General features: G+C 27.7%; 1 protein-coding gene across 2 annotated transcripts in view; it reads left to right on the forward strand.

Annotated features, from left to right (window-relative positions):
* The first annotated feature begins 6,135 nt into the window (after window positions 1-6,135).
* Window positions 6,136-21,176, forward strand: part of LOC129912169 (uncharacterized) — a 219,742-nt gene continuing 204,701 nt past the window's right edge. The window contains exons 1-2 of one of the 2 annotated variants that reach the window (XM_055990311.1): window positions 6,136-6,346; window positions 6,402-6,473. The gene's annotated coding sequence lies outside the window, so the exon portion shown is untranslated. Of the gene's footprint in view, window positions 6,474-21,176 lie in introns of both variants that reach the window. The other variant, XM_055990310.1, reaches the window with a different exon arrangement.

Here is a 21,176-nt window from a genome sequence, read left to right on the forward strand (position 1 = left end):
TCTTTAAGGACTTTTTTTTATTTCTGTGTTTTTTTTTCACACAATTTAAAAAATGTTTAGCTTTTAGGTATTATACGTTTATCTACTGTCAATTTTTTATTTCACATCTTTAATTAACACCAAATATTTCAAATTTCAAGAAAAAAATGGAAACAAAAACATTTTTCTTTAATTTAATAAAATTCAAAAAGTTTAAATAATTTTCTCACAAAAATGTTCAAAATTACTCCAAAAACTCTAACTTCTACCAAAATGTTTTTTTCCTAATTTTATTGAAGTTGATAAATTTATTTTCTGTCTACATTCCAAACTCAAAACTCATCACAACACAAACAAAACTATATGTGTTTCAAAAAGAATCATAAGACTAACCCAAGCGATAAGACCTTTCTTAATTGTAATTTAACATTTAAGTCTCTCCAAAAAGTTTCTCATGTATGTCGTTCGTTGTCCTTTTTAGATAGTTCATTATAATGAAGGTGCTTTAGAGCAATAAAAGCTTCTTTATCCCCAACACCATACAAAAATATGACAGAATAAAATTACACACTATAGAAGATATATAAATTATTTTACCCAAGTCAAAAGATGCCTCTTTTTTGTCTTCGTGTCCAAAAATCAAACACATAAGATGGACACATTTATATATATAAAGTATCTCATCTCTACCTATAAAAACTTGTTGTTGTTTCTTCATTAATATTAATTTTTTTGTGGGTCAAAATGGTTTTTCTTAAAATCTCATTTTATTTCCTAGTTTCCGCAATAACAGAAGGTCCATTTATTTATTCGTCTATACAGCTTCTCTGTGAGTATATTTGTGTGAAACTAGGATTGTATTAAACTTGAAATTATACAGGATGAAGGTTTATAAAGGAAACCATTTATGATATTAACGCAGGTAGTAAATCTAAGTAAGTGGTGTGTAAGAATTGAGAAACTAAAATAGTTTGAAGGGATGGTGTCTGTCAATTAGAATAACACGACACATATTAAGACACGTGATTTAATCTAATAGTGTTAAAGTAAAATTGACCACACCTTTAAAAAGATTTTTGGAAAGGGATCGAAAATACTAGGAAAAGCGTAAGAGGACATACAAAATTTTCTTTAAACAAATTACAAACAAATTACCGCGGTAAAAATATTACTTGAAATAACCGCGGTTTTAATATGGCTATAAATTGGTTATTTTCTAACTGGTGGTAGTTTTACGGTAAAAACAAACTCTTAAATAAATGCAAAGTTAATTTTCGGTATTGTTGTTTAATTTTTCTCGTTTCTTTCATAACCAGGGTTTAAAATTAGTTTTGTAAATTCCTTTTTCCAACTTAGCTTAAAAACGCAATTCAATACAAAATAATGTACCAATAATAAACTTTTTTTCTATTTTCTGGTTAATTTATTACCAATTTCAAACATCAAAATGAGAACAAGTTTTAAAATAACTGATTTAATAGGTTAAAAAAGAACCACTCTTGAAATTGGTAATTAAATATTTTCTAATTTTGTTGGCTAAAAATTTGAGTGGTTACAATACAACCAATTTAATATAATACATTTTGAGTGGTTATGTACAATACAACCAATTTAATATCATACGTAAAATTTGTTTTAAGGCAACAATGGTGAACATTAACGTTTTAATAGCTGCCATCAAACTAATAAACTTCAACTTTTTCTTCCATTTACTAAGGTAAAATATTAATTGTAATAGAAGCTTTTACAAAATGGTTATTTTGTAACTACGAATAATTTTTCCCTAAAAACAAACCCTTGAACCAACCCAAAGCTTATTTCTAGTAACTTTGTATCATGATATTTTCAAAACCTAGGTTGGAAATAAGTTTTAAGAACTAATTTTAATTTAACATACAATAAAAAATATGTTTAAAATTTGGTTTATTTTCTACTAATAAATAATTTTTTCGATTTTCTTGTTAATTTATTATTAATTTTATCAATCAAACACAAAACTACCTCGTAAACTAATTTTATAGGTTGAAAGGGAACCACTTTTTATAAAAAAAGTATCTTATTTTGCTGGCTAAAAATTTACCATTTTTATCATAAATTTTAATCTAGTTATAAAAAAAACTTATTTTATTAGTAAAAATGTAATAAAACTAGGGAATCGTTTTTGAAATAACTGATTTACTGGTTACAATGCAAATAATTTAATTTTGGGTGAAAATCGGTTTTGAAATTACTTGTTTTACCAATTTAATTTTGGATGTAAAATCTTTTTTTGAAATAGCTAACTTGTTTTACTGGTAACAATGCAACCAACTTAATTTCGAGTATGTAATCGGTTTTGAAAGAACTTGTTTTACTGGTAAAGATTTTATTTATTTTATTTTAAGATCGGTTTTAAGTTTTTCAGTGAATTGTTTTGTCTTTTTTTTTAAGTCTAAAAAAAAAACTATATAAAAAAAACTACATATGTGAAAATTTTTTAACAAGTATTTTATTGGTTAAAAAATTACTAACTTTTATAAAAAGTATAAAAATAACTATATTCCAACTCAAGGGGTTGTTTTTTTTTTTTTTTAATTTTAAAATGTTTTTTAACAAGTATTTTATTGGTTACAAAATTACCAATTTATATAAAGAGTTGAATTTTTGTATACCTACACTTTGCATTTATTTTCGATAATCCTAAACACTATATATATTAAAAAAGAGAAATAAAAAACAGTATGAGAACAATCACAAAGACAAAAAAGTTAAGATATTCTCTTCGGGATTAAATTTATTGCTCTATCCTCTTAAAGCATCTCCTTTATCTATAAAATCTTCTAGATCAATTCTTTAACAACATGTCAAAATAACTTCTATAATACTTTTTGTTGGGCTTTTGTTGGTTAAATAAGTTTAGCCTTTCATTTTGGGCTTTTGCACTCAATAAAACTTAGGCCACCCACTCACTTTCGTTTTCTTTCTATCTCTCTTTTGAAGAAGACCCCTAATAAACCCAAACAGTTAACATACGGAAAGTTTAACAAGCAACAACATGACGAAATAAATTTGCTGTCTAAGTTGCATTATTGATGAAAAACTTGAAGATTTCATCTCGATTTACAGCATGAACCCCAACCTTACCAGCAGCCAACCAAAACCTCTCTCATTTCTGGCAAAAATCTTTTTGTATATAATACACGAACAACGTCACAACATGACACGTGATTTGATTTTTTCATTCACAATATTAATTGTCAAGGGCTTTGGTTGGTTTTTGGAGGAGGCAGAGCGAGGAGCAAGTATCCTTCTTTCCCATCATCATAATTTTCCGTATAACGAAAAAAAAAAGAAAATTGTGAGTGTTCATGGAAATCACTAATCCGACACGGAGCACAGAGAAGGTCCATTTTTCGATTCGATGTGGTTTGCGAGTTTGAATGTGTCAGAAGGATTTTTGTTATAACTAACCGTTATGTGGGTGTTAAAGGTGGGTGGGAGGGTGATAGGAGGCTGTAATTACAAATTGTGGTTGATAACGATGATGATGGGGGAGTAGAAAAAGACATGAAATGTGATGTTGATGAGAGGCGGAAATATACTTCAATTGGCCTCTCTTAAGAGCGCGTTGGTTGAAGTGGGGGTGGGGGTTTATACCCCCACAATGTGGTAGAATGTTCTTTATACTATTGCCGCAGCAGAAACAATAAGAACAGTAAATACAGAACTCTATACCCCCGTGGGGCAATCGAACTTTATAATGGGACAAGGATTTTCGTGTTCATTTATTGTGTTGAAGAGACCACTCCAACATTGGTGCAGATGACAGCTCTTAAATATTTTCAGATTTTTGTTGTTTTTTTTTTTTTTTACTTCAAATTCAATTATGACATGAATTTTTTTTTTTTAATGTAAAAAACATACAAATTAACTTCTACGAGGTTATCGCACCATACCAATTATTTTATTGAAGATGAAAACCTACTTATAGCAGTAAAAAAAAACTTTAATTTTGATTTTTGTATCGTGGAGTCTCATAAATCATGAGGCCTCTTTCATTCATAAGGTCAATTTTTTTACTTCATGAGGTCATAATACATTATAAAAACTTTTCTCTTTCAAACACTTGCATCTCTCATTGTGCCTTTAAGAGTTAAGTTTTTTACTTCTTTCATAAAGTCGTATTTTTATGATGACTTTCCTTAAGTCAAACATTATGAAGACTTTTCTATTTCATAAAGTCACATCTTTCATCAAGATTTTTATCTTAAGAGAGGTCTGAAGATCATAGTTTTTGCTTCGTGAAGTCCTTATTTATCACAAAGACTTTTTTCTTTCATAAATTCGCATCTTAAAAGAGGTCTTTAGGTCAAACTTTTAGCTTCGTGAAGTCCTTATTCATCATGAAGACTTTTTTCTTTCATAAATTTGCATCTTAAAAGAGGTCTTAAGGTTATACTTATTGGTTTGTGAGATCCTTTTTCATCATGAACAATTTTTTTCATAAATTTTTATCTTAAAAAAGATCTAAAGGTCAAACTTTTGGATTCGTGCAGTCCCTATTCGTTATGAAGTCATACTTTTTTCATAAATTCGCACCTTAAAAAAGGTCTTAAGGTCATGATGAACACATTTTTACTTCATAAATTTGCCTCTTGAAAGAGGCATGAAGTCCTTATTCATCATGAAGACTTTTTTCTTTCATAAATTCGTATCTTAAAAGAGGTCTTAAGGTCAAACGTTTTACTTCGTGAAGTCCTTATTTATCATTCTTATTCAAATACTTATTTCTTTCATAAATTCGAAAAATAAAAGAGGTCTTACGGTTAAACTTTTTGCCTGGTGAAATTCTTATTTATCATGAAGGCTTTTTTCTTTCATAAATTCGCATCTTAAAAGAAGTCTTAAGATCATACTTATTGGTTCGTTAGGTCCTTTTTCATCATGAAGACTTTTTTTCATAAATTTGTATCTTAAAAGAGATCTAAAGGTTAAACTTTTAGCTTCGTGAAGTCCTTATTCATCATGAAGACTTTTTTCTTTCAAAAATTTGCATCTTAAAAGAGGTCTTAAGATCAAACTTTTTGCTTTTAGAAGTCCCTATTCGTCATAAAGACTTTGTGCTTTCATCAATTCGCATCTTAAAAGAGGTCTTAAGGTAAAAATTTTTGCTTCGTGCAATCCCTATTCATCATGAAGATTTTTTTCTCATATAAATTTGCATCTTAAAAGAGGTCTTAAAGACCAAAAACTTTCATTAAGTCAAGATTTTTACTTCTTGGGGTCTGAAACATTTTGGAGGTTTTTCTGCTGTATAAATTCACATTTTTCATGAGGCTTTTAATGTCAAAATTTTTACATGAAGAGGACCTAAATATTATGAAGTCTTTTCTGCTTCATAAAGCTGCATCTTTTATAAGGCTTTTTGACTTAAAAAATAAAGACGAGGTCCTAAAATATTATGAAAACTTTTCGGTTTTATAAAGTCGCATCTTTCATGAGATCTTATAATCAAGATTTTTAGTTTATGAGGTCCTTAAACATTATGACATTTTCTGTTTCATTAAGCCGCATCATAATAAAGCCTTTTTACTCCATAAAGTCAAGATTTTTATATCAGTTCTTGAAATGAGCAAAATTGAATTGAAGCCATTACTCCAATTCAGTGTTCCATGGTCGTCATAGTTTCTTTATAATTACCATCAACATTTAAAAAAAACTCTTCTAATTACTTATACAAAGTTTAAGTCCTTGCTCATTTACTAAACCAATTATATGTACTTGGACAAAAATCTTATCATTTTAATTCAGAGAAATTGAGGAAACAGCAACTTTTTGACATGTCTTGTATGTATATTAAGCTCAAAGGACACTTTTTCATTCTAATTAGTAATTATATTCAAAGTAAATGAGCTCATGATAACCACGATTGCAAATAGGTATACCAACTCTCTATTTTCGAAATTAGTCTAAGTAGCTTTTTAACAAATTTTATTTTCACTTAGATATGCGTTTGGCTCATTATCATTTATTTTTGTACATTTATACACTGAAGAAAAAGTTTACAGATTTTAACTCAAGTTATAAAATTCAATATAAAAAAATTATGTGTGTAAATACAACTTTTTACTCTGAAAATGAAATAGATTATTACTTTTCACAATTTTCCTTAAAATAATTTTGCAAGGACATTTAAAAATTTCTAAAAAAAAAATTACTTTTATTCTCAGTGTAAGAAAAAAAAAACACATCAGGGACTCATACCCATTTACTTTATAATTCCAGGTCACTGCTGAAATATCCACACATAAAATTGGCCACAGTGACAGGATAAATGTCTTTCACAACTGTTCCCTACTTTCGTCGTAATGAGCTAAGCTCATGTGTGGTAAAGGATTAAAACACAAAAAAAAGTAAAAAAAAAAATAACAAAAAACTTACAGGACACTCATAATCAAATCTCTTCGCATATCTGGTATTTTCTGGGAATCTGTTCACATCAAGGACTAACGAAGGTAAGTTTTTAGCTTAAAATTATTCAACTTGTATGTATATGTATGTGTGTACAGATGGATACCAACTGTATGTGACATTAATTCCATTATATAAACGAAAAAAAAAAAAAAAAATTAAATTGATCCCATCCGGGACACACAACCAACACAATTTTATGCATAGACGAAGTTTTGTCTGTCTGCTCTAGATCCTGGATGTAATGATGATGAAAGAAAAAATAAGACGAAAAAAAGTGGGAAAATAGAAGAACATTATACAAACCCGCACATACTGAACCAAACCAAGCATATATTTAGCTGTTATCCTTAATTTGGAAGCTAATTGATGGATACGTTTTAGTGGCAGGATTTTCATTATCCCACAGGGGTCAGTCTTGTGTGATTTATTTGTACGTTTAATTTATCTAAATGTTTTCTATTTAATTTTTTTTTTCTTTTTCTACTTGGATGGGAATGTAAGTATGTAAAGAGTTTTAGTTTTTCTTGCTCTTTTCTCGGATATTTATTGTGAAATCCTTTTAATAGAATTAAATTATGCATATTACTCTAAAAATTCTTTCTTAACATATTAAAAATACAAGGTTACATGCAATGGGGTTCAATGAACAAACAATGGTTTTAATCATATGATTTTTATTAGACATCAGGCAAACTTGAAGCGTTTATGAGAATAAATTGCTCAAAGGGGGTTATTAATCGAGGTCATAGGCTTATAAAAAACTTTTGTAATAAATTATTACATTTAAATTAAAACATAATGTGAACTATAAAAAATCAAATGTAACTTTTTTTGCCGTAAAATATTATAGGTAACAAAAAAAATGAAAATTGTTTTTAAGTATAGTTTAAAATAATCTCTCAAACATTTTTGATCTCGAAACTATGTAATGTACCTAAAAAACTTAATTTATTCCATACGGATTAATTTTTCTAAAAAAAAAAAAAACACAAAAAGTGATACCTTCAAAACAAGAATTACTTTACACGTACATATCTGCCAAATTTTTGATTGAACATATCCTTTTAATTTGGTGTTTTTGTTTTTAAACACATTTTTAAATATCTGTGGCCACAACCAATAACCGCTTAAGTGAGTTAAGACAAAAAATTTTCAGTGGTCTTATGATGCTTTCCAATTCAAAGTCTACATATTTTTACTGTTTTAACTATAAAAAACGATAGATTAAAACCATCTATACATCGAGTTAATAAAAGATTGAGTTGTTTTTGAGGTAAATTAAAAAATGCGGAGCATTATAGTAAGACTTAATTTTGTTTTCTTTTTCGACTTAAGCGGTTATTGGTTGTGGCCACAGATATAGTAAAACCACATACTATACAATTTTAACACACTTTCTTAAAAAATTCCAAGCTTGCAGTACAATTTTTCAACTGCCAAACAAAGTTTTTATGAGTTTGCATTTTATTTACAGATAAAAAAAAATTATTTTGACTATGTATGGAATGTGATTTCCAAAAAAAAAAGTTTTCATAATTTTTTTTTTTTTTTTTTGAGAACACCAAAAGAGGAACATTTTTGTTTGCATTCACGGCATAACTACAGTAACTTTAAATAATGAAAAAAAAAGGATTTGACTAAAAAATAAATAAAATTGTCTTAATAACTTTGTGATCATATTCTTACCAAATTAAGAACTTGAAATTGGAATAAAAAAAAAAATTAAAATCTATTAGCAAAGAACATATGTTTTGATTCAAAAAAAAAAAATACACTCACTTTTGTTGAATATCCTAATTTTTATTATTTCATAGGTATTTTTATCTACTTAAATAAAACGAAGTTTACAACAATCAGAAAATTAGTTCATTTTTTCAAGAAAATAGATAGGAAAGTTGTCAAAATTGTTGCTTATTAAAAAGAGATTGTGAAGCCGGTTTACGGTAGATGATTTTACGTGATAACGTCATCAGAAAACAGGTTGTGTGCTTTTGTTTAAAAGGAGTCAATGAGTCAAACAATCATAATTTACAAGAAAAAGCTAAAAAAAATACCTTTTTTATTTTCTCATTGTATTAATTTTTTTATTTTAAAAGCTTACAAAAAAAATTATGCAATTTAAAAGCCAAGTATTTCTTCTTAAGAATAAAACCATTTTAAAATGTTTAAAAGCATAAAAATAATTTATTGAAAACAATCATTTTCACCATTAATTCCATTTTTTTCCTAAAAAATTTTATACCATCGGATCTTATTGTCTTAACTCAAAATATATATATATCGATCAGATCTATGAGACATCTACAAAAAGAGCTAGAATTTTTTGAACTCGATCAAATTTCATTAAAAAAAGCAAAAAAAACATTTATTTTTATGTTCTCAGGCTTTGGAATCAATTTTTTTGTTTGAAAATCTATAAAAAAAAGCATGTCATGTGAAAGCTTATTATTTCACCTTTCAAATGGCGTATCAATCTCATTTCAAAGATGAATACAAGAGAAGTTAGAATTTTTTAAAGTGAACCATGTAGAAATTCCAGACTGAGATTACGGTACTTCCCACACTGGTGGCTGTTCGGGGGGCAACTACAGATCTCCACTGGTGTTTTGAGGTTTTCACAAGTTTCTTGATTTAACATTGTGTAGCTTGTAGTTAGTCCATCGTTATGTGTGATATACCAAATGAAAGGTAATTGTATCAGGATGCTCATAAAAGTTTAATGAATTTTCTATCTGCTCTTAATCAAAAGTTAACCTGTTAAATTCTAAAATTTTATTTTACCGTTATCTCAAAATTGTGTTTACGGAAATGATTGAAACTTCGCACACATATAGTCGTAATCATGGTCTATCATTACTCCATATACTTTATTCCTGTATCTATTAAAGAAAAAAAGATAAAAATAAAAACGATGAAAATCGGTTAAAAACGGTAAAAAAACGTGTTTTTTTTTAAATTTCTTTCTTCCGTTATTTAATCAAAACTCACTAAACGTTTCCAAGTTTTTGCACATGTATGCATAAGGCCAACCTATATGCCCTATAAGTTTGAGATTTTTTGAACGCTACAAAAAAAAGCTAAAAATCAAAAATTACCCAAAAATACCCCTAAAAAAACAAGATGTTTTTCAAAAATTCATATTTCGAAAGGCAGAGTGTTGGGAAAAAATTCGTATCAGACCCCTAATTTTTTTCTCTCATCTTTCACCTGGCATCTTTAGAATTGTCAAAAAAATTTCCTTTACCCAAAATCATCATTTTGTTATAGCCCCAACACATGTACAACGTTCAAACAAAACGTTATAGCTTAGTTTCAAAATTTTTTAGAATTTTTTCTTGAATGCAGTTATTCTTAAATTAGTCTCATCTATCTATAGCAAAACAAATCAATTCTCTACAACTTCGCGTGTCGATTATAGCCCAAATTTCATTTTTCCGTTTAACCCCTGTTTACCCTATTAAATGACGGAATTTTTAAAAATCCTTTATTTGGATTAAGCTTTAGGTTATTATCTTTCAAATAATCTATAGAAGATTTTTGTATCTCAAATAGTTTATTTTTAATTTTTAATTGATTTTTTTTGCCGCACTGCGAAAGTGCGAGAGTGTAACGCTAGAAAATGGTGTCACTTTTTTGTGGTGGCTGCCATGGTTCATCGATTTATTAGACGTTATCACGTCAAAAAAAAAATCAAAGAAATAGCATAGTAATACAGTCAAATAAGGAGAAAAAAGGGGTAAATCTCGGAATGAATGTTAGTAGAAATTTTTTTTGCTCAATATCTTCCTTTTGCCATTCTATAACATATCTCAAAAGTCTAGAAAAATCTCATGTCCGCTTGTCGCGATTTCAAGGTCAAATCGCGAAATGGAGATTTTCAAAATTAGCAAAAATAGGATATGGTATTATATACACATATGATACATGATTTCAAGGTATTTTTTAATGCTGATTCCACAAAATCTAAAATCAAACAATCTGACGTCTCTGGAAAAAGTTATAGCTGTTTTTCATCTGTTAACTCATATTATTATAACAGTTGCAAACTTACTGCCGAAAAACCCTTAAAAGTTATGGTAGATGAACCAAATTTTGCATGAAGATTTTAGAATCCATCATTAATAAAAATCAAAACAATCCATTACAAAAAATATATATACCTACGAAATAATGTAATTTTTTGATGGAGGGGCAAATTTTAGGATATGCACTAAAGAAGATTCTTGTTCATCTTAGGAATAAGTGCTAATAGGCTAATTTTTTCATTTTAATCTTTGTTTGGATATTCTTTAACTACCCTCAAAAATCTAAAAAAAATTTCATGTCCGCAAGTCCTAATTTTCTTGGTTTGAAAATAAGGTGCAGATTTTAAAAAATTAATAAGAAAAGTTTAAATTTTTATATGTATACCAACATAAGCGACATGATTTAAAGGTATTTTTTAACACTTATTCCAACAAAACTCACAAACAAGTCAACCTGACCATCCCTGAAAAGTAATGCACCTTATTCATGTTGATCTGACACAAATATCTGAAGTGTAGTTTTTTAATTTTGTCAAATCTGCACCTTATCTTCAAACCAAGAAAATTAGGACTTGCGGACATGAGATTTTTTTTAGATTTTTGAGGGTAGTTAAAGAATATCCAAACAAAGATTAAAATGAAAAAATTAGCCTATTAGCACTTATTCCTAAGTGCTAATTTATTTTTTTCATTGAAAAAAATAAATTTTCTTTAAACGTTTAAAAATCTTCCTTCTTATTCAAAAACATTTTCAAAACCAAAAATATTCACTAGAAATATCATCAAATTTTCTTAATATTTTCTTACCTTAAGTTGATTAAATTTCATTTTATTGCAGTAGACTAGCTATTCATAAAGTAAAAGTCTAATTTAGCTTAAGAGACAAATGTATATGTAGGTCTGAATGTTTTCAGTCTGAGATCATTAGGCTGAAATTTTATATTTTTTGCTTGTAAAAGTAGGCATAGTAAAAAAAACTTTGTACACCTCTAAATATCACTTTACCCAAATAAATATGAAACATTAAAACAACAATTAAATATTCATTAAATAAAAACCACAATAACTTAGCCTCGAAACATGCGGCACCATCATGTTTTAAAGTGCAAAAAATCTTTAAATTCTCTTTCGGTATCTTTGTTAATTACTTTCATCACGTAAAAGCCTTTTCATTTACCTTTTTAGAAATAAGTAAAAGAAAAAGAGACACAGAAAAAGAACAAAAAAAAAAAAAAAAAAAAACTTCCATCTTACACCTGAATTCGGCATAAAGACAAATGCACCAAATTGCCAAAGTTTCATTTCCCAAACGACACTTTGCCGCACTAATTAAAATCTCATTTTCATTTCAGCTGTGTGCTCTGGTGAAAGTTTGCAATAAATTTCAAAAAGCTATCTACACTCCATTTCATTGGTGTGGGTTCTATGAATTTTAAAATTCATTCATTCAAATTTTGAAATTTCAAAAAAAAAAAGGAAATATTTGATATAACTTGCCCTCAAAAAGTAGATTCTCAAACCATGAAGACCTAATTAGGGATATTAAGCCCCAAGACATCTTTTTTGTTTTCTTTTTTTTAACACAAAAAATAAATGAAAATGTTTTAATTGAAGAAATAAATAAATCATCTGATTCCAATTAATCATTAATCTTACAATTATTTTAAGAAAAATTGACTTTTAAAAATCTACATAATTAAAATTAACTTTCCACCCATAGTTTATCCGATTTTGAAAAATAAAAAATGCGCTCAAGTAATTGATTTCCTTTCAATTTAGATATTTACAATACAATTTTTTTTTTAATTCTTAATTCAGAATAATAAAATTGAATTAAATTGAGATTAATTTTTTCTAATCAACAAAAAAAAAAAAAAGTCCATTTCTGGCAAATTTTGTTTACATTCCGTTTTATTATAATTAACGAAAAAAAGGACTTTTTTTCTTCAACTTCTTCTTAGAATATCTTTTCTGCTTTTTTTTGTTGTTATTGTATATTTTGTTATTTTCATTAAACTTTGCTTGAATGAAATAATCGAAAACGTGCAGACTGGATTTCCGTTCTGCATAATTAATCAAAAACCTTCCTCCGTTTCCATCAGTTACACATTTTGTTTTAATAAGAAAGAATTTTTTTTGTCGTTCGTTTATGGAGGATGAGAATTTCCTTAACAATAAGATTAATTGAAAAAAAATAAGCAAAAACAAATCTTATTAGAACTAATTTTAGCTTCTTTTATGACAAACTCTCATTCATTTCAATCAAAATAAGGGAAGATTACTTTGCAGTTAAATCGAATTCAAGGGTATGGATGTTTTTTTTTTTTTTCTCTTAAGTTTTAACGATGGATATAATCATATTACAACTATTGATATTTTTTTGTTCTATATTTTGAATACCGATTTTATTTATTTTCTACAATTAAATTTGATTTTAAATTGAATATAACTAAGCAGTCGTGTAAACAATTCATAAAACAAGAATTTTAATTTAATTTTGTCATTAATTTTATAAAAAAAAAATTAAAATAGTTTTAAAAGTTTTTTTTTTTTTTTTTTTAATTACGAAACACCTTCTGAAATGGTTTTAACCCCCAACAGAAGTTTTTATTTCTTGTGTAACAAAGAATTTTTGTAAATATTTGTTTGAAGATTGTTAGAGCTGCTTTAAAAAACAAATGTTTCTTTTATAAGAATTTTCAAAAATTTTTTATCTACCACAAAATTCACAAAAAAAGAAAATTTCAAGAAAATTTATTAATTTCTAAATTAAGGTAAATACGAATGTACTGTTTGTATTTTGACGAAATTAACATTTTTATCGATTTGATAAGAATAATCTGTAACGGTTAAAGATAAAAGAGGGAACATGACGGTTTTAATAAACTTTATGTTATGATGAATCTCGTGATAGTCAAAGGCTTGGTAACTGTTTTTTTTTATACAGGGTGTCCGTTAAAAAATGGTTAAGTCTGAAATTTCTGATAGCTTAACTTATGACTACGTAAACCAAAAAGAAAAAATTTCTATCGCAACCAGTTTAGAAAATATTAGCTTTTTTTCGTTCAGTGTATTTTAAATTTCATCATCTTACGTTTTCGTTTAACAGAACCACCAATGAATGAATTTTATAAATTTCTTTTTTTTTTATAATTTTCTACAATAATTGACTAAAACCATGAGCAATTAAAAATTTGCATTGCTGTTGCACTTTTTCTTTGCAAAATGTAAAAAAATTATTTTATGAATATTTTTAAACACCTGTTGTATAAAAAAATCTATAGGATCGTAGGTGGCAAACTTTTTTAAAAATATGCCCGTCCAAAGGGGTTTGCAGAATGGTAATAGTTTTTATAATTTCTAGAGTTACTAGGAAGTTATTGGTACCAAAGTGCAAAAAAGCTTATTAATTTAATAAATTATTTTAACTATACCTATAATCTTAAGTTTTTTCACATTGCTGCGACAAATGCATGGATTCCATCAGTTTTTTTTGCACAGTCATATTTTACAATAGTTCTTCTAATACATTACCAATAAAAAAAAAATGTTATAACCGTTGAATAGTGGCCAGGGATGGGACTTTGCTGCAATTGCAGTAGATCTACTGCATTTTCTTCAAGAAACAAATCTACTGCCTTTAAATAAAATCTACTGCACTTTTTGTTTTACAAAAAAAAAATTATCAGCCTATTGTGAGTTTCATGTGAACAGGATTTCACCCGAAAAAATGGAAAATTACTTTTATTTCTATTATGAGTTCCATGAGGAAAGTTGTTGACGTTCAGAAAACTCCTCGTATTTTGTTCAGGTAATGTGCGAGGCAGTGTTGCCAGAGCCGGCTATTTATCGCCAAACAAGCTCCTTGAATATTTCACCCGCTACTTAAAATTTTTATTTCCGATTTATCGGAATTTGGCCCTTTTAATATTAAACTTGGCTACTTAAGGCTCCTTTGAAATCAAAGCATTTTACAACAAAAATCCATTAAAGATGTGAACAGAGATAACCAATTTGCATACACTTTTCATTATTAACTACTACTAATTTAATTTCATGCCCGTCAATGAGCATAAAAACCAGAATATACAAATAGGTATCAAATAGGTATGAAAAAAAAAATTGTACTTGAGGTCTGATATCCAAAATTTTTCTGAAAATTAAAAAAAATCTCATAGCAAAACAAAACTATATGCGTTTTGTATGCCATATAATTTATTTTTTATTTATTTATTATTTATTAGCTTAATACAAGCATATAAACTTACAACTATTGTTTACAAAATAAAAGGCTATTTTTGGCTCCAAGATTTTTCAAAATCGGCTCCTTGCTTCTTAAATATTCTGGCAACACTCTGCGAGGTTAAAATTTAGTGGCGAACAAAAAACTAGTTTTGCCGTTATTAAAATTGCATGCGAACAAAAATGTTTCGTGTGGAAAATTTCCACGTGAATCTCATGTAAAAATACTATCAGCATATTATTTATTTTATTTGTTTGATCGTTATTCTGAATGCAGTCAATCTCATTCTAATACGTAACGTGTGTTTTTACGTATAATTAATACAAAAATGCATAAATTTTTGTTTTGGTCCGTTTTTGTTATATTTTCTAAAAAGAAATGAATGCTTAGTTTTTGTTATTTTTTATGAAATTCTAAAAATATAAAAATCTACTGCGATAAAAATGAATCTACTGCGTTTTTTGTTCAAATCTACTTCTACATTTTTTTCAAAAAGTCCCATCCCTGATAGTGGCTATAAGAAAGTAATTTAACTAGAAAGAAAAGTAATAGGTAAGTTATTATAGTTTGAAATCATGTGAAAAAAAAATAAAATAAAAATAAATTGAAAAAATTTAATGCTCAAAGAAACATGTTAGTGTGCATTTTTGCTTCTGAAAAACAAAGCTTACAAATTTTTAGAGAGTTATACAAAAATTATTTTCCGTTTTGGAATCACCGAGGACGACACTTCAGAGTTAAAATTTTTTTTAGAATCCATTATCTTTGACTCGCTCAAAATATAGGAAGAAATCGAAGAAATTTGGATTTTAAGAGATTTTTGAAATACATTTGATTTTAACTGCGTCGTTTGGATACAAAAAAAAATATGGGTAGGTATATTAAATATTTTTAGACTTACTCGTAAAAGATAATTCCAAGAAAAAACTTTTAAGCTTATAATTGTTGAAACTTAAAACTTAGTAAAGAAGCTGCGAAATAATAAGCGAAGGGAAAAAAAATCACTTTTTTTCATATAAAATCGTTTTTTTTTTTGTAACAACTTCAACCGATTTGAGCGAGCCAAAGACGAACGATATTATAATACTTTTTTACATGTTATTAAACCATATGCCCTAATACAACTTTTATTAGTGTTTTAAGCATATCTCACTATACGTTTCTGTCCATTTTATGATTTTCCAAATTAGAAAGACGATTTTAATCATATTGAGTAATTTTTCCAACATTTTCTAGTTTTGACAGCATTTATTATCATTTTTTCTTCCGATTATAAAAGTATTTATTTTCTTAAATTATTTTTCTAAAATTATATTTATGTACCTTATTTTTACAAAACAGGATTTGTTTAGTTTTTCAACAAAAAATTAATCAAAACTAAAAAAAAATGCATTTTTTAAATTAAAATTAATAAAACTTATTATTGAGCTGTTATAATTTTTAAAAACAGCTATATTAAATATAAAAACAAAAATCATCTAAAATTGTTATATGGTTTTCATTCGGTCGTTCGTAAAGAATACACATAGTTAAACAAATAATTCATAACTTTTCCTCTAGAGGGCGCCATAATTAGTTTCATGTAAAACATAATAGCCTATAACTATCAAATATAAGCAAGAACTTCCCACGATATCTCATTTGTCATATTACAAAAAGTAGATAAGAAGTTGTGGTGTCACCAATGAACACATACCGGCTCACCCGTGAAACATATTCTAACATAATGAATAAGTGAAGTGAAGAAATAGGAGAGAAATGTGGGAGAAGGAATACGCCAATACAATTAACTGCAAAGAAAATCCTGGCAATAATTTTTTTGATGTCACTTCAAAACTTCAAAATAATGTACATAGGTACTTTCTTATTAGACAATATTTTAAAAATAGAAATAATCGAAAAGTTTCCATTTTTATGATTATTCAAATGATGGTGCGTGGTTGAAAACACGCAAAAACAAAAGTTAAAAAATGGTTTAAAGCGGGTTTTGTTTTTCACACTTTCTTTTAATAAGCTCAAAAACATGCATACATTTTACCACATTATTATGTTCATGTAATCAGGTATATTATTTTCCACACATTTTATACAATTATTTTTGATTTATATTATCTTTTGCAAACATTAATTGAAAGAAATGACAAAATTCCATTATCACAAATCATATGTTTTTCTCATTTTCACTCCAAATAGCCAATTCTCAAGATTTATGGTGGTAATTTAAAAATTAATTTTTATGGAATTTTTTTGTAGGTACTCTACACACATATGTGTGTGTCTGAATGAGTATATGGGTTGTTTATATGAGTTGTGGGTGGTTCATATAGAATACTTTCAAACTCAGCCACATTTTTATTATGTCTGACAAGTAATTTCCTCTCCTTATGAAAAAAAAAAGAAAAAAAAAATAACCAATGTCTTTATAAATGCTCATTACCTCTCTCTTTCTCTCTATTGATCCTGCTTGTCTTAATTAATGACACTCGTTAATGCTTCAATTGATGGCCATGCCATTAAGGCTAAGTGTTGTATTTATAACATTACACACAGTTTTGCTTCGCTTCAACAACCGGCATGTTTCTGATGCTGCTGCCAACATGCTAAAGTCCACTCGCTCTCATGATATTACTCAGCCACAGAAGATATATCGATTAAACTAAGTTGGTTCTCCTTTTAAACGAGATGCCAATTTTGGCACGAAAACCTCCAACAATCTACACTTGTGTGCATAGGTAGAAACTGCAAAAGGGCATATAATATCCTTGTTCCTGCCACAGCCATCAGCAGCAAGCGATTAATATGTAGAAGTTATTAAACGCCTGTGTATGATTATTATTAAATTCATGCAACTGATGGCAACATACAGGCGTGTCATGCAAATTGTATATAAACGTAAAGTGTGATTACTTCAAGTATGTGGTAATAAATGATTTGGTAATAACGTAATTAAATCGAGAACAAAAGACTTTCAGCGTGTAAAGGAGTCTGAGAGAATTCAAGGATATTGCATAAATAAACTAATCAAAATGCAATGCTTAATTAAAAGCAAAATATAGATCTCATATTGCATAAGTCATAAAGAAAGTATGTTGAAGGTAAGCAGATCAACAAAAAGAGGGGCTTCAAGGTTTCTGTTAAACTACGTAAGCTATGAGTTATGTTGCATTTGAGTTCTTAAAATATCAAATATACTTATGTATTGATTAAATCTGGAGTTATTCTTATCAGAAATGAATTTCCTTGTCGATCTGAGGATTTAAATATTTAAAAAAATGTTTTTTTTCTTAACGAAGTGAGTAAAAGAGATAGTTAGAATGTCATATTTTTTAATGAAATATTAAAATGAATGGTTAAATGCTTTTTTGAAAATTCTTGAATTCATATTAAAGGTCAACGAATTCTATGATAAAGGTAGAGGCTGAAAGATGAAAATGTCAGTAAGACAAATACGATAACAGTTTTCAGAAACTGAAAATAAAGTGATACGAATAGGTAATATTTTATTCAAAATAGCTACGTATTTTTTTTTTTTTTTTGTTTGTTAAGTTATATTCAACAATATGTATTTCAAAAACCAAAAAAAGTGCGCATACGCCCCAGTGATCACACTAAATACTTTCTGAATTAGTTCTGATTTACACATTTACAAGATTTAGCACTCGCCATTCGCGTTTAAAGTTTACCAAAAAATACATGCAAGTTTTAACGATTTTTTTAAAATTTCAATGAATCAAAGAGCATATTCCTCAGGACGTTCTTTAAAAATATCATTGTTGAATTTAATGTAAATTCCAACAGTGAGACAGGACAGGTCATGAAATCCATTTTTCCATGATTTTTTTTTGTTTTTTTGGGTCTTATTTCGGTTTTATTTCAGAAATGACTGATTCTACAACAAAATAGTATGCAACAAAGTTGTAGAGCATTTCATTTACTTCTTCTTCCTTTTTCTCGGCGCTGTTATGATCTCGATGTCGAGGGGATCATAACCTTCCCACTTTACTGCTTCACACTAGTGATCCGCTTGTGGGGTTCGCCGGGTTGACCTCAGAAATCGGCGGCAAGCCTCCCGGTTTTGTATTGTTCCGTTTCTGAGGCCAACTGAATGCTGGTGTTTTTGCATTTGCTTGTACCAGGAGTTTTTAGGCCTACCTTTCTTTTTATTTCGTGTTGGAACGTTATATGATATTGCTTTTTTGACGGGGTTCTCAGGATCTCTCCTTTGAACATGGCAATACCAACTGAGTCGGTCGTGTTTAATTTTTTGGGAGATGGTATTTTTAACATGAAGGCTTCCTCGGATCTTTGTACTTCTAATTCTATCAAGCATTTCATTTCCTACAAAGTTCTTATAATAAAATCTATATTATTGATATTTCTCGAGATAATAAGCTTAGATTCGTTCATAATTAGCGATTTTCAAGACTGCGACTCAAATTTACTAGCGCAGTAAAAATTATTTTAACTGGCTGATTTTTGGTACACTGGTTGGTATTGAGTTAAGTCCGTTTCATGAGATCAAAAGTCACATTATTTTTATTTTAAAAAACTGTATGTTTTAGATTGATTTGAAATTTCTCGTTTTATATAAAAAAATATATTCTACAAACTTGTAGCTTAGCTTATTTTAAAAGTAATTGCTATGCAATTGTATCACTCACCGTTTAGAAACTTCAAATATGATACGCAAAGTTATGAAAACCTATTGTTATGAACAAATCTTAGTTTATTATCTCGAGAAATATCAGTAAAAGAGATTTAATTCTGAGAACTTTTTTGTAGGAAATGAATGCTCTACAACTTTGTCGCTTACAATTTTGTTGTAGAATTCTTCATTTCTGAAATAAAACCGATATAATACCGAAAAAACCTAAATAAAAATATAAAGAATATATTAAAAAAAATTTTTAATTATTAATATTTTTTTTTTATAATTTTTTTTAATTTTAAATTTTTTTAAAATTTTCACAACATTAAATTATTTAAAAAAATTAATTCAGCGACGCGTTTCGGTTTTTGTAAACCATCATCGGTTTTTTTTTTTTTGACAAAAATGGTTTTCAAATTCGGAAAGAGCTCCCTCAAATTAGTAAAACTCCATCATTAACACATTTTCGATAAAAAGTGGATTTAGAACAAAGTGGATTTAGAACGAAATGTGCAGATTTTTGGGGATTTTGGAGAAATTTATGGAACAAAATATCATCTTGTAGATTTTTTTCATTGTTCCCCCATACAATAGTTGTGTCTTGAACTAACTCCCTTTATATCCTTTAAAGCATTTTATTTTATTCAAATACGAGGTTACACTAATAAATAAAAATATAGTTCTTTTTCCATTTGGATAAAACAAACTATAATACTTTACAACATACAAAAATAGTAAAACAGATAATTGTCTTTCAAAAATGTTGTTTTTTAATTCAGTATGATCAAATTTATTTTAATTCAATTGAACACTCTCTGATGATTTACATTGAATTTTTATTTTTTTTTAAAGTCATCAAAAGTCCTTTATTACTTCCAATGAATCATAAATGAAATTAATTTAAATATGTCTTGTAAAATATAAATAATTTAATGTCAATACTAACACAATAATTTGTCGAAATCAATCTCAATTATAATTTTTAATCCAAAATATTGACCATATCAAACTTTACAACTTGAAAGCAAAATAATTTATACCTTCCATACAAGGATGACAATTGCTTGTTAGTTATGTTGTTGATAGTACACTTTCATTACTAATTTATATAATACATGTTGTATATTTGGTAAAACTTATTTAGCCATAACTTATCCAGCAATTGACAAATTAATCTCTTTAACATTTAATAATATAAATACCATAAGCTCTGTCTATATTCTTCTATTGTGTCTCCGGATGACATTACAGGTCGTCGAACATGAACTGGAGTCTAATATAAATGCTTTTTGGTCTTCATGTATAATTGTGCAAAATGAATTCTATGGTCATTTGATTTATTACCCATCAATAAATTAATCACTTCTATCCACACACACACACACACACTGAAATAGTTAATTATAGGGTGGAGAAAACAGGTTGGATTTAAGGGGGGAAATATAATGAAGGAGGAGGCAGAAGGACCATAACAAAGACATTAGACTGGACACTATCATCATCAAATGATATTGAATATAGGGTGGCACTGGCCAGTATAGAAGATTTGATAACAGTTTAGATATGTCCTGTCAAAATAATCCAGAAATGAACGAAAAGTTTTCTATATATTTTTTTTTTTTTATCCTTTTCCATACTACCTATATTCATGATAGTAGTAGTAGTATTTTTGTCTATATAAGGATATTTGGATAATGATTCAGCTGGACGATATAGATAAACCGTAAAAGAGAACATAAAACTGAATTTTTCTTCTTTCTTTTTTGCTTTTGTTTTCATATTTTACTTTTTCTTTTATATCATAGAAAAAAAGAATATTGAGAGAAAA

Source organism: Episyrphus balteatus, chromosome 2, assembly GCF_945859705.1.
Source record: "Episyrphus balteatus chromosome 2, idEpiBalt1.1, whole genome shotgun sequence".
NCBI classification, from domain to species: domain Eukaryota; kingdom Metazoa; phylum Arthropoda; class Insecta; order Diptera; family Syrphidae; genus Episyrphus; species Episyrphus balteatus.